We start from the raw sequence: 12,034 nt of genomic DNA, 5'->3' as shown, positions 1-12,034 counted from the left end.
TCGCCTCCCCATTGAAGTCTATTGCGGTTCGCGAACTTTTATGCGAACAGAACCTTCCGTGAAGGTTCGCGAACCCCGTTCGCGAACCGAAAATCGGAGGTTCGCGACATCTCTAGATGCAATCAATGCACTGGGTAGGTGATTGGAAGGGGGTCTGAAGGGGATCTGAGGGTTTTGCTGAGTGATCAGGAGTAAACACGGGGCAAAATAAGGCATGATCTGATGGGTATGTGTGCTAGGTGGTGACAGGTGTTGACAGTAGGTGATTGAAGGGTGTCTCGGGGGGTGATAAGAGGGGGGGAATAGATGCAAGCAATGCACTGGCGAGGTGATCAGGAGGGGGGTGTCTGAGGGCGATCTAAAGGTGTGGGCGGGTGATAGGGTGCCCATAAGGGGCAGGTTAGGGTCTGATCTGATGGGTGGCAGTGACAGGTGGTGACAGGGGGTGATTGATGGGTGACTGACAGGTGATTGACAGGTGATAAGTGGTGATTATAGGGGAGAATAGATGTATACAGTACACCTGGTGGGGGGGGGGGGGAGAGGGTGTTCTGTGGAGGATATGAGGGTGAGGGGGGATGATCAGGAGCACCCAGGGGGTAGTTTAGGGCCTAATCTAAAAAATAGAGTTGAATGGATAGTGACAGGGAGTGGTTGATGGGTGAGTAGGGGGGTAATTGGGTGCAAACAGGGGTCTGAGAGGGTGTTCAGGGGGGGGGGGGGTATGAGGGGTGCTGTGGGCGATCAGGGGGCAGGGGGGGAGGACCAGTGTTTTTGGGTGCATAATAGGGAGGCTGCAGCCTGCCCTGGTGGTCCCTCAGTCACTTGGACCACCAGGGAAGGAGGCAGCCTGTACAATACGCTTTGTTTACATTAGAAAGCGTATTATACGCAGTGTATGCGTCGATCAAGGAGTTAACAACCCGCGGCCGAACAGACAGCGGGCTGATATTGTGGGTGGGCGGAGCCTATTGCCGACGGATGCACACGCACGATCCACGGCCAGCTACTACGCAACGAGCCGCCAACGAAGGGCGTATTGTGGTCGTTGCAGACACCACTTTCACCCTGCCTATCGGCTGTGGGCGGTCGGGAAGGGGATAAAAATATACGTGAATACATGTATAAATACATCAAATGTATTTATACAAACACAACAAATGAATTAATTGTATTGCTTTAAAGAGAAAAATTGTGTAAAAACCTAATTTTATTTAAATACATATATTACCTAATAGCCCTAAGAAAACGGCCACATGAAACTATGTAGACCCCCCCAAACTCCCCCCTCACTAGTGTCCACCTGCAAAATCCACGAATTTCTCGGTCGTGGATTTTGCTGACAGTATTAGCTTCAGAGTGAGACAGAGCTATGAGCTGAAGCCCTGCCCCACAGGTGTCTGTCATCTGCGGAACTCCGCCTCTCCCCCGCCCCTCTCAGAGGAGGAAGACTGAAAGGGGCGGGGAGAGGCGGAGATCCGCCGATGACAGACACCTGTGGGGCAGGGCTTCAGCTCATAGCCCTGCTTCACTCGAGAAACGCTGCCAGATTGCCCCCCAGGGATGTAGGGGGGGGGGGGGGAATTTAGTTAGAATAGAGCATCGGGAATGCGGCGGATTAGTTAGGGCTACCCGTAAACGATAAAAAAAATTAGCACAAAAACGATAAATAACGTTTTGGCCGGCGGCGCCAATTTTTAACACTGTAAAACGATAATTATCGTTGAATAATGCATTTCTATGGGGCGCCATTTTTTAAAAACGGTATCTGGCGCCATTTTTAATAGACCCGCCTGTGTCTGTGTGTGTGCTGTGCACACAGTCCAGGCCTCCTGCTGCTGGCCTGTTATTAGCCTTAGCTAGCTACAGTATAGGTAGGATTACTGTATTATTGTGTAGTTACTGCAGTGCTAGTTAGTTAGAGTAGTACTACTAGCTACTACAGATTACTGCAGTGCTGGTGTACTGCTGAGCAGTGTCAGTGTGTCTTCTTCTACTCTGCTGTCTGTCACTGCATGCAGAGCTGGAACAAGGTCCTCCAGCACCCAAGGCTGAGACACCAAAGTGCGCCCCTCCATCCCTCTCACCCCAGCCGTCACACACTGATTGCTATTAGACTAAAAGGCACCTCAGGGCCCCCAATCCCCCAACACCTTCATCTCTAGTTATCTGGCTTGCAGTCACTGCCATGTATCCCCTTTTCTTATTTCTCTCTGCTTCATACACAATAGGGTAATGGTAGCTGAGTGAGTTTTGCGCCCCCTCCTACACTGTGCCCTGAGGCTGGAGCCTCTCTCGCCTCGGCATCGGCCCGGCCCTGACTGCATGCTGATTTTATCCAAAGTCCAAGCCCGATATTAATAAAGAACAATTACCACACATCATCTGTCAACACATATCTTGTACTATGTCTGGCACTGGCAACTGGGGGAGGGTCAGCAAGGCCAAGAGGAGAGGGAGCAACATTGCGGCCTCCATCAGCAGTTCTGCCGCGTCAGTCTCCATTCCACCGCTACCCACTGGCCGTCCAGCTGTTAGGGGTAGTCAAGCTGCAGAGACACAGCAGCGTGTAGCGGCCATTTTCAAGCAGGGTCGGCAGTGCAAATTGGAGGAGAAAGACGCCGAGCCTGTGATGCAGCTGATGGATGACGAGCAGGCCACCACCAGCCCTACAAAAGACGTTCTGTGCGCAATGGGCTTTGTGGAAGAGTCTGATATGGTGATGGTAATTGTTGGGGGGAGTCTGTCCATGATGTGTCAGGAGAAGAGGAGTTTGGGGCGGGGTCATCATCGCGCCTGTGATGCAGCAGATGGTGGATGACGAGCAGGCCACCACCAGCCCTACAAAAGACGTTCTGTGCGCAATGGGCTTTGTGGAAGAGTCTGATATGGTGATGGTAATTGTTGGGGGGAGTCTGTCCATGATGTGTCAGGAGAAGAGGAGTTTGGGGCGGGGTCATCATCTCAGCAGTTGTTCGAGGAGGGGGAGTATGATGACAAGATGAAGGACCAGGACTACCATCCACAGGAGGGGGATGTCAGCTCTGACTCTGAGGAGGAGGAGGATGCATCAGTGAGTCTGGCATGGAGGATCAGCATCACTGACATTGGCAGGAGCAGCAGTGGGCATGGAATGCGTGACCCACAGCCTGTAGTGGCGTGACCCACAGGAATGTAGTGGCAGCAGCTCCATCTGCCACTACTACCACCAGCCGCACCACTCAACCCCTGGCCCCGCCCCCAACCATCACTGGGAGAAAATCAGCCGCAGCATGCCATTCTGGGCGTAAGGGAAAATTGTACTCCTGGGCTCCCCAATCTGGCAGTTTTTCATCTGCCTTTACTGGAAAGCAAGTGTGTGACTTGTAATGTGTGCCATGTGAAGCTGAGCAGAGGGTTTAACCCCTCCAACTATGGCACCTCCAGCTTCATAAACCACTTGGAAAAAAAGCACAAACATGAGCAGGAGGCATTCAAGAGGCTGTAGGAAGCTGGCGCTGGCCCTTGCAGTGGTCAGAGCACCATAACCCTCTTTGCCACTCCTGCCGACACTGAGGCCTGTTCAGGCAGACAGTTCTCCTCAGTGGTCTCCTCTGCTCCCTCCTCGGCAAGCCAAAAATGCCACCAGACCCTGCTGAGCGAGTCCTTCGTGGTCAGGGCTCAGCCTTCCGGCAGCCGTCGCATACGCCAGCTAAATGGCTTGCTTACATGGGCCATGTCCTCCCAGCTCCTCCCGTACTCGTTTGTGCAGAAGGGGAGCCAGATGCATGCGCTCCTGCAGTACGCAGCGCTGGATTGGCCAATCCCCAGCCGGTACTACTTCGCATGCACGGCCATCCCAGCACTGCACCAATTTGTAAAGGCAAACGTGGAAGGTGGGCTTGACCATGCAGTGGGTGAGCGGGTCCATGTGACAATGAACTCATGGAGCAGCCGGTTCGGGACAGGCCACTATTTGTGCTACACAGCACACTGGGTCAGTTTGGTGGAAGTGGGTGAGCAGGGGACAGCAGCATTGGGCACAGCAGCAGCAGCATCATCACCCCAGTGGGTGTTGCCACCCCGCAGCACCTGGATCACCCTGATGCTAGACCCACGGCTGAAGGGGAAGCTGGCTCAGTTCACGCCTGGAGGAGGAGACCCAGTGCGCCGAATCAGGGACTTGCAGCAGATTCTGGTTCAGCGCTTGGAGGAAGCCTTCCCCCAGCCTTCCACCCCCCCCCCCCCCCCCCCCCCCTGCTGTCACAGTCCAGCCAGCACAGCAGCAAGTGCCTGCATCCAGCAGCAGCAGGCGCCCAACAAACCTGTCTCTGACAAAGGCGCTCTGCACCAGGCACGTACCGCTGCCTACAGAGGAGGTGCCTGCAGCAGCATCCGGCTCTCAAAGCCAGAACCAGCACCTAACACGGACGGTGGCAGACTACATGGGGTCCTACAGCGGGCTTGACACCGACACCCCTGTGAACCCCTTGGATTACTGGGTCAAGCACCTGGATATCTGGAGCAAGCTGGCACAGTATGCCCTGGAAGTGCTGTCCCGCGTGCTGTCAGAAAGGTGCTTCAGTGCGGCCGGTGGCGTGGTCACCGAGAAGCGCTCTTGTCTGTCCACCCAGTCTGTGGACAGACTGACGTTTCTGAAAATGAACCAGGCTTGAGTGGTTGGTGAGTTCCTGGCCCCTGTTGTTGGCAAGAGGGGGAAATTAAGTGGCTGAGTGGGTTTTCACTGTGCCTGCCTTACCACCATCTTTGACCACCCCAACCTCCTGGCTCCGTCTTCAATAATAAGCCTGGTTCAATTTTTTTTTACAGCCGTGGTACCAACACTAGGTGCCATGGTGATAATCTTAACATAATTGCTGTGTAATTTTTTGGAGGTGTCTGGGCTTATAACTATGCTGTCCCAGTTGTGGGGATGCCCCAACTGCAGCAGTACGACCGCTTCCTGGAACCTCTCCTTTTTAATGTTTTACCTGTGCTGTGGTACCAACACTAGGTGCCATGGTGATTATCTTAACACAATTGCTGTGTAATTTTTTGGAGGTGTCTGGGCTGATAACTGTGCTGTCCCAGTTGTGGGGATGCCCCAATTGCAGCAGTACGACCGCTTCCTGGAACCTCTCCTTTTTAATGTTTTACCTATGCCGTGGAACCAACACTAGTGTCATTTTTTGGAGGTGTCTGGGCTGATAACTGTGCTGTCCCAGTTATGCGGTTAGACTTTGGACACAATGTGGGCTGCACGACCAATGTCTGGAACCAAGTCCTGATCTTAATTAAAACAAAAACAAAAGTTTGCTTTCTTAAAACAGAAAGAATTTGCGATAATTCAGGTTGGAGTGAGCTTGAGATGTCTCCCAGGGCATCACTGTTGAATATATGTAAATTAACCATTGTACCCTTAGAAGCTAAACACACCTCCAGAGCCGCTGAATTGAATGATGTGTCATCTTGTTAATTTGTACAGAGCCATAATAATCCAACATGCATACAGACTGTTTCGGATTGTTTGATCCTCATCAGTGCATGGCATGGATTAATTTGGCTCTATGCAGTAGGGCTTGTAACACCGAGAGGTACAGACTAACCAGCAAGCTCATGGTGACCCAGAACTCATTGGAGTGTGTAAGGGACTACAAAGGTCCTGAAGGGGAAGCTGGCTCAGTTCACGCCTGGAGGAGGAGACCCAGTGCGCCGAATCAGGGACTTGCAGCAGATTCTGGTTCAGCGCTTGGAGGAAGCCTTCCCCCAGCCTTCCACCCCCTCCCTGCTGTCACAGTCCAGCCAGCACAGCAGCAAGTGCCTGCATCCAGCAGCAGCAGGCGCCCAACAAACCTTCTGTCTCTGACAAAGGCGCTCTACACCATGCCAGTACCGCTGCCTACAGAGGAGGTGCCTGCAGAAGCATCCGGCTCTCAAAGCCAGAACCAGCACCTAACACGGATGGTGGCAGTCTACATGGGGTACTACAGCGGGCTTGACACCGACACCCCTGTGGACCCCTTGGATTACTGGGTCAAGCACCTGGATATCTGGAGCAAGCTGGCACAGTATGCCCTGGAAGTGCTGTCCTGCGTGCTGTCAGAAAGGTGCTTCAGTGCGGCCGGTGGCGTGGTCACCGAGAAGCGCTCTTGTCTGTCCACCCAGTCTGTGGACAGACTGACGTTTCTGAAAATGAACCAGGCTTGAGTGGTTGGTGAGTTCCTGGCCCCTGTTGTTGGCAAGAGGGGGAAATGAAGTGGCTGAGTGGGTTTTCACTGTGCCTGCCTTACCACCATCTTTGACCACCCTACCACCATCTTTGACCGCCCCAACCTCCTGGCTCCATCTTCAATAATAAGCCTGGTTCAATTTTTTTTTTTACAGCCGTGGTACCAACACTAGGTGCCATGGTGATAATCTTAACATAATTGCTGTGTAATTTTTTGGAGGTGTCTGGGCTTATAACTATGCTGTCCCAGTTGTGGGGATGCCCCAACTGCAGCAGTACGACCGCTTCCTGGAACCTCTCCTTTTTAATGTTTTACCTGTGCTGTGGTACCAACACTAGGTGCCATGGTGATTATCTTAACACAATTGCTGTGTAATTTTTTGGAGGTGTCTGGGCTGATAACTGTGCTGTCCCAGTTGTGGGGATGCCCCAACTGCAGCAGTACGACCGCTTCCTGGAACCTCTCCTTTTTAATGTTTTACCTATGCCGTGGAACCAACACTAGTGTCATTTTTTGGAGGTGTCTGGGCTGATAACTGTGCTGTCCCAGTTATGCGGTTAGACTTTGGACACAATGTGGGCTGCACGACCAATGTCTGGAACCAAGTCCTGACCTTAATTAAAACAAAAACAAAAGTTTGCTTTCTTAAAACAGAAATAATTTGCGATAATTCAGGTTGGAGTGAGCTTGAGATGTCTCCCAGGGCATCACTGTTGAATATATGTAAATTAACCATTCTACCCTTAGAAGCTAAACACACCTCCAGAGCCGCTGGATTGAATGATGTGTCATCTTGTTAATTTGTACAGAGCCATAATAATCCAACATGCATACAGACTGTTTCGGATTGTTTGATCCTCATCAGTGCATGGCATGGATTAATTTGGCTCTATGCAGTATGGCTTGTAACACCGAGAGGTACAGACTAACCAGCAAGCTCATGGTGACCCAGAACTCATTGGAGTGTGTAAGGGACTACAATGGTCCTAAAAGCCCCCTTACTAAGGGCTGGTGCACACCGAGCGGCTTTTTCAGCGTTTTCAGATCCGCTTGCGGCTGCGGATCCGCTTGGTCAATGTATCTCAATGGGGTGGTGCACACCAGAGAGGAAGGTGTTTTGCAAAAACGAATCCTCCCGGGGTGAGGCATTTTTTGGATTGTGGATGCGTTTCTGCCTCAATGTTAAGTATAGTAAAAACGCAAACCGCTCTGAAAAACGCCAGTTCAGAGTGGTTTTGCAGGCGTTTTTGTTACAGTAGCTGTTCAGTAACAGCTTTACTGTAACAATACATGAAATCTACTACACCAAAAACGCTTCACAAAACCGCAAAATGCTAGCTGAAACGCTACAGAAAAAGAAGAAAAAACGTTTCAAAATCTGCTAGCATTTTGCGGATCTGCTAGCGGTTTTTGGTGTGCACCAGGCCTAAGATGTTAAGAAAAACAAAAGTTTGCTTTCTTAAAACAGAATTTGCGATAATTCAGGTTGGAGTGAGCTTGAGATGTCTCCCAGTGCATCACTGCTGAATATATGTAAATTAACCATTCTACCCTTAGAAGCTAAACACACCTCCAGAACCGCTGGAATGCAATGATGTGTCAGCTTGTTAATTTGTATAGAGCCATAATAATCCAACATGCATGCTGATGTTAATTAACAGACATTTTTTTTTTTGGGGGGGGGGGTTAAGTCCCCACCTCATCAGTTAGTGTTTCTCTTTACAAATAACATGATGTTACATGCCTCATTCACCCTAAAAAACGTTTTATAAGCAATTTAAAGGCCACTTCCGGTTTTCTACTCGGATATCCGAATCTGGGCGAATATCTCCGATTCTGGTTCGGATATCCGAATCGGATTCGGGTACCAAAAAGTTTGAATTCGGATATCTGATTCGGATCGGATTTCTAGGTATCCGGATAAATTGCTTCCATTCACACATTTTTTAATGCCAGCAACCCGAAAACTCACATTCAACTTGCTCATTAAAGGGAAGGTCCAAGCACCACTAATGAGTAAAAATGTATGTGTTAATGTTCCTGCACTAACGGGAATGCGTAAAAATGTACGCAATGCGGCCCGCTGACCTCCGAGGTCGGCTAGCTGCCAGCAAGGGACTGGAGCAGCAGTAAATGACTACGAGGTTTTCTACTCGGATATCCGAATCTGGGCGAATATCTCCGATTCTAGTTCGGATATCCGAATCGGATTCGGGTACCAAAAAGTTTGAATTCGGATATCCGATTCGGATCGGATTTCTAGGTATCCGGATCCGAATTCTATTCAGATTTTGAAAAGGGGTATCCGAGCAGCACTGTGTGTGTGTATGTATGTATGTATGTGCTGCGATCACTCGAAAACGCCTTGACCGATTTGAACGAAACTTGGTATACAGATCCCTTACTACCTGGAATGATATGTTCTGGGGGTCTCGCATCCCTCCTGCATACCTGGGCGGAGCTACAAACAGCAAATCAGATTTCACCCATTCATGTCAATAGAAAAAATGTAAAAGGCTGCCATTCTCTCAGTAATCAAGCCAGAGTCCCCACACTTGGCACAGTTGGACACTTGGTGACAGAATATTGGCATACTTGGTCACTGAATAACTGGGATTAATATTCAGAAAAGTGGGTGGAACCTACAACAGCGAATCAAAATTCACCTATTGATTTTCAAGGGGAATATTTAATTTGCTGCCATTCTTACACTGTTAATGGCAGAGGCTTCAAACTTTCTACAGTCAGTCATTAGGTGACTGGGGTTCAAATTCACTAAAGGGGCAGAGCCACAAACAGCCAATCAAATTTCTTTGGTGGATAAATTGCTTCCATTCACACATTTTTTAATGCCAGCAACCCGAAAATTCACATTCAACTTGCTCATTAAAGGGAAGGTCCAAGCACCACTAATGAGTAAAAATGTATGTGTTAATGTTCCTGCACTAACGGGAATGCGTAAAAATGTACGCAATGCGGCCCGCTGACCTCCGAGGTCGGCTAGCTGCCAGCAAGGGACTGGAGCAGCAGTAAATGACTACGAGGGCACAGGATGGCTGCATGGGGCTGGTAGAAGCCCCAGGTAAGTGAAACTCATTTTTTTATTTTGCTTGGACCTTCCCTTTAAGTGACTGTAAGTAAAGGTTACAAAAAGTGGGTGGAGCCAAAAACAAATTTCACTGGGAAAATATAAACTGCCGCCATTCTTACTCTTAACCGTTTAAGGACTGCAGTGATTGAGATCTACGCCCTGTTTTGGTGGGCTCCTTGCTGGCAGGGCGTAGATCTCAATCACTGTCCACAGCACACATCCGCCGTTTCTGCCGCTCCCTGCGCTGCTCAAACCCGACGATTCTCGCCGCATCTCACAGGCTCTGCCTGTCTCTATGACAGCAGAGTCATGTGAGCGGGTCAGGAGCCGATTTCATTGGCTGCTGGCCCTGTCTTTCAATGCAAGCCGTTCCTATTGGCTTACATTGAAAGACAGGGTCAGGAGCCAATGAAAGCGTCTCCTGACCTGGTCACATAACTCTGCTGTCATAGAGATGGCAGAGTCTATGTCCTGGGGGTCCGGCGAGCGGCGGTGACGGCGGTTGCGGCGAGTATGTGCGGCGATTCGTCGGGATTCCGTCGGGATTGGACCAGCGGTCTCTGATCCTTAAAGGGAACCTGTACTGAGTGAAACTATTTAAAATTAACACATGAGGTAACTTCAAATTAACATTACATTACTACCTTGCCATCTGTTCCTCTCAGAAGCTCACCATTTTCTTCTGACAATGATCCCTTCCAGTTCTGACAACATTTTGTCACAACTGAAATATATCAGTTGCTGTCAGTTATATATCAGTTGCTGTCAGTTACAGCTGAGAGGAGAACTGATGTGCCCATGTTTCCTTATGGCTCAAGTGGGCGATATTACAGTTTAACTGTGTGCTGACCAGGAAGCTGTTATAGGGTAATGGCCATTTTCAAAATGGAGGACGGATAATTCCATTGATCACAGGGGACAAACAGGACACAGGAGAGGAGAAAGAGATTGATGAGAAGACTACGCAGCAGGTAAGTATGACTTGTGTGTGGTTATTTTGACTTTTAATTTTCAGTACAGGTTTTCTTTAAGTGTGCAGAGACCGCTGGTCCTTAAGTGGTTAATGGCAGGGTTCTCAAACTTTGCACAGTTGGTCACTGGGTGACTGGGGTTATTATTCAGGGAAGTGGGTGGAGCCTAGAATAGCCAATCAAAATTCACCTGTTGATTTGTAAGGGGAATATTTAAATTGCTGCCATTTTTACAAGGTTAATAGCAGATGCCTCAAACCTGGTTCAGTCAGTTACTCGGTGACTGGGGTTCAAATTCTGGAAAGGGGTGGAGCCACAAACAGCCAATCAGATTTGTTTAATTTCTATGGGAATATGCAAATGATTGATACCAAGGACTCCAAAGCTCATAAACTTGGTCATTGAGTGACTGCATGTCAAGGTCAGAAAAAGTGGGCAGAGCCAACAACTACATTTTTTACATGGAAAAATATAAACTACTGCCATTCTTACACTGTTAATGCCAAGGTTCTCAAACTTGACACAGTTGGCTGCTGGGTGACTGGGATTAATATTCAGAAAAGTAGGTGGAGCCTACAACAGCCAATCAAAATTCACCCAATTGAATTTCAAGGGGAATATTTATATTGCTGCCATTCTTACGCTGTTAATGGCAAAGGCCTCAAACCTGGTACAGTCGGTCATTGGGTGACTGGGGCTCACATTCTGAAAAGGGGGTGGGGCCACAAACAGCCAATCAGATTTTTTTAATTTAAGTGGGAAAATTTAAATTATTGATGCCATGGACCACATATTATCAGTAACCCCTAGCGCAGCACAGTCCTTCTATTTCCCGAGTGGTTTTTTCTTGCTAAACAGTCCTTATTCAGGTTCTGTCACCACCACCACACCCAATACGACTCACCCTCTTATAGGACCAACAATATGGTCTATTCGCGCCTTGGGGTTATTCCCTGGTCACCCCCGACCAATCGACCTGAATTGCCTTTTATGGATGTTAGGACTTCCAGCACAAGGTTAATGGATCTCCAGTTCTCCCACTTTGTTATCCTCTTCATATAAACTTAGGTACACACCTCCAAAGAGAGGCACAACATAGCGTAATACTGTTTTAAAAAGTTTAATACTAAAAAATATTGCACTTACACGTTAAAAGTAGTTTCTCAGTACTTGAGTTTTTTAACGGGCTCTCCCCCGTTTGTGTGGGCCGCCGAGGGCTGTCCTGGTTTCCGAGGCTGGTATCAGCTGCCGCGCGCACAGCCGTCCACTCCTCACCAAACGCTCAGGTCCTTGCACTCTACCGCCACTTCCGGGTTCAGGTGTGTCATGTCATTGAAGGCTCATACACACATCAGACCATAGTCTTTGGAAAATGAAAGATCACAGACCAATGTTACCCCCTTCCATGTAGTATGAGAGCCATACTCTACACAGTCTATTCTATGGAGCTGAACTCCCCATCAGACAGAAATCTTTGCAAGATGCTGCACACACAGATGCTGTACACATTCATCAGATCAGTATCTGTAAAAGATCTGTTCCTGCAAAATATCCGTTCCTGCAAAATGCATTCATAGTCTATGAGATCTGCAGATCGTCATACACACCTTGTTTAACAGACATTCATCTGCAGATCAGATCCACCAGGATGGATTTTCAGATCTGCAGATGATTGTCAGTTAAACAAGGTGTGCATGACGATCTGCAGATCTCATAGACTATGAATGCAATTTGCAGGAATAGATTTTTGGCAGGAACAGATC

The 12,034-nt window shown here is 48.9% G+C and overlaps 1 protein-coding gene across 1 annotated transcript in view; it reads left to right on the top strand.

Annotated features, from left to right (window-relative positions):
• The window catches only part of LOC137528776 (complement factor B-like), a 219,292-nt gene that overhangs the window by 95,743 nt on the left and 111,515 nt on the right, over nt 1-12,034 (top strand). The gene's annotated exons all lie outside the window — the stretch shown is intronic.

The sequence above is a fragment of the Hyperolius riggenbachi genome, chromosome 8 (assembly GCF_040937935.1).
Source record: "Hyperolius riggenbachi isolate aHypRig1 chromosome 8, aHypRig1.pri, whole genome shotgun sequence".
Taxonomy (NCBI): Eukaryota; Metazoa; Chordata; class Amphibia; order Anura; family Hyperoliidae; genus Hyperolius; species Hyperolius riggenbachi.
This window is presented reverse-complemented; position numbering and strand designations above follow the sequence as displayed.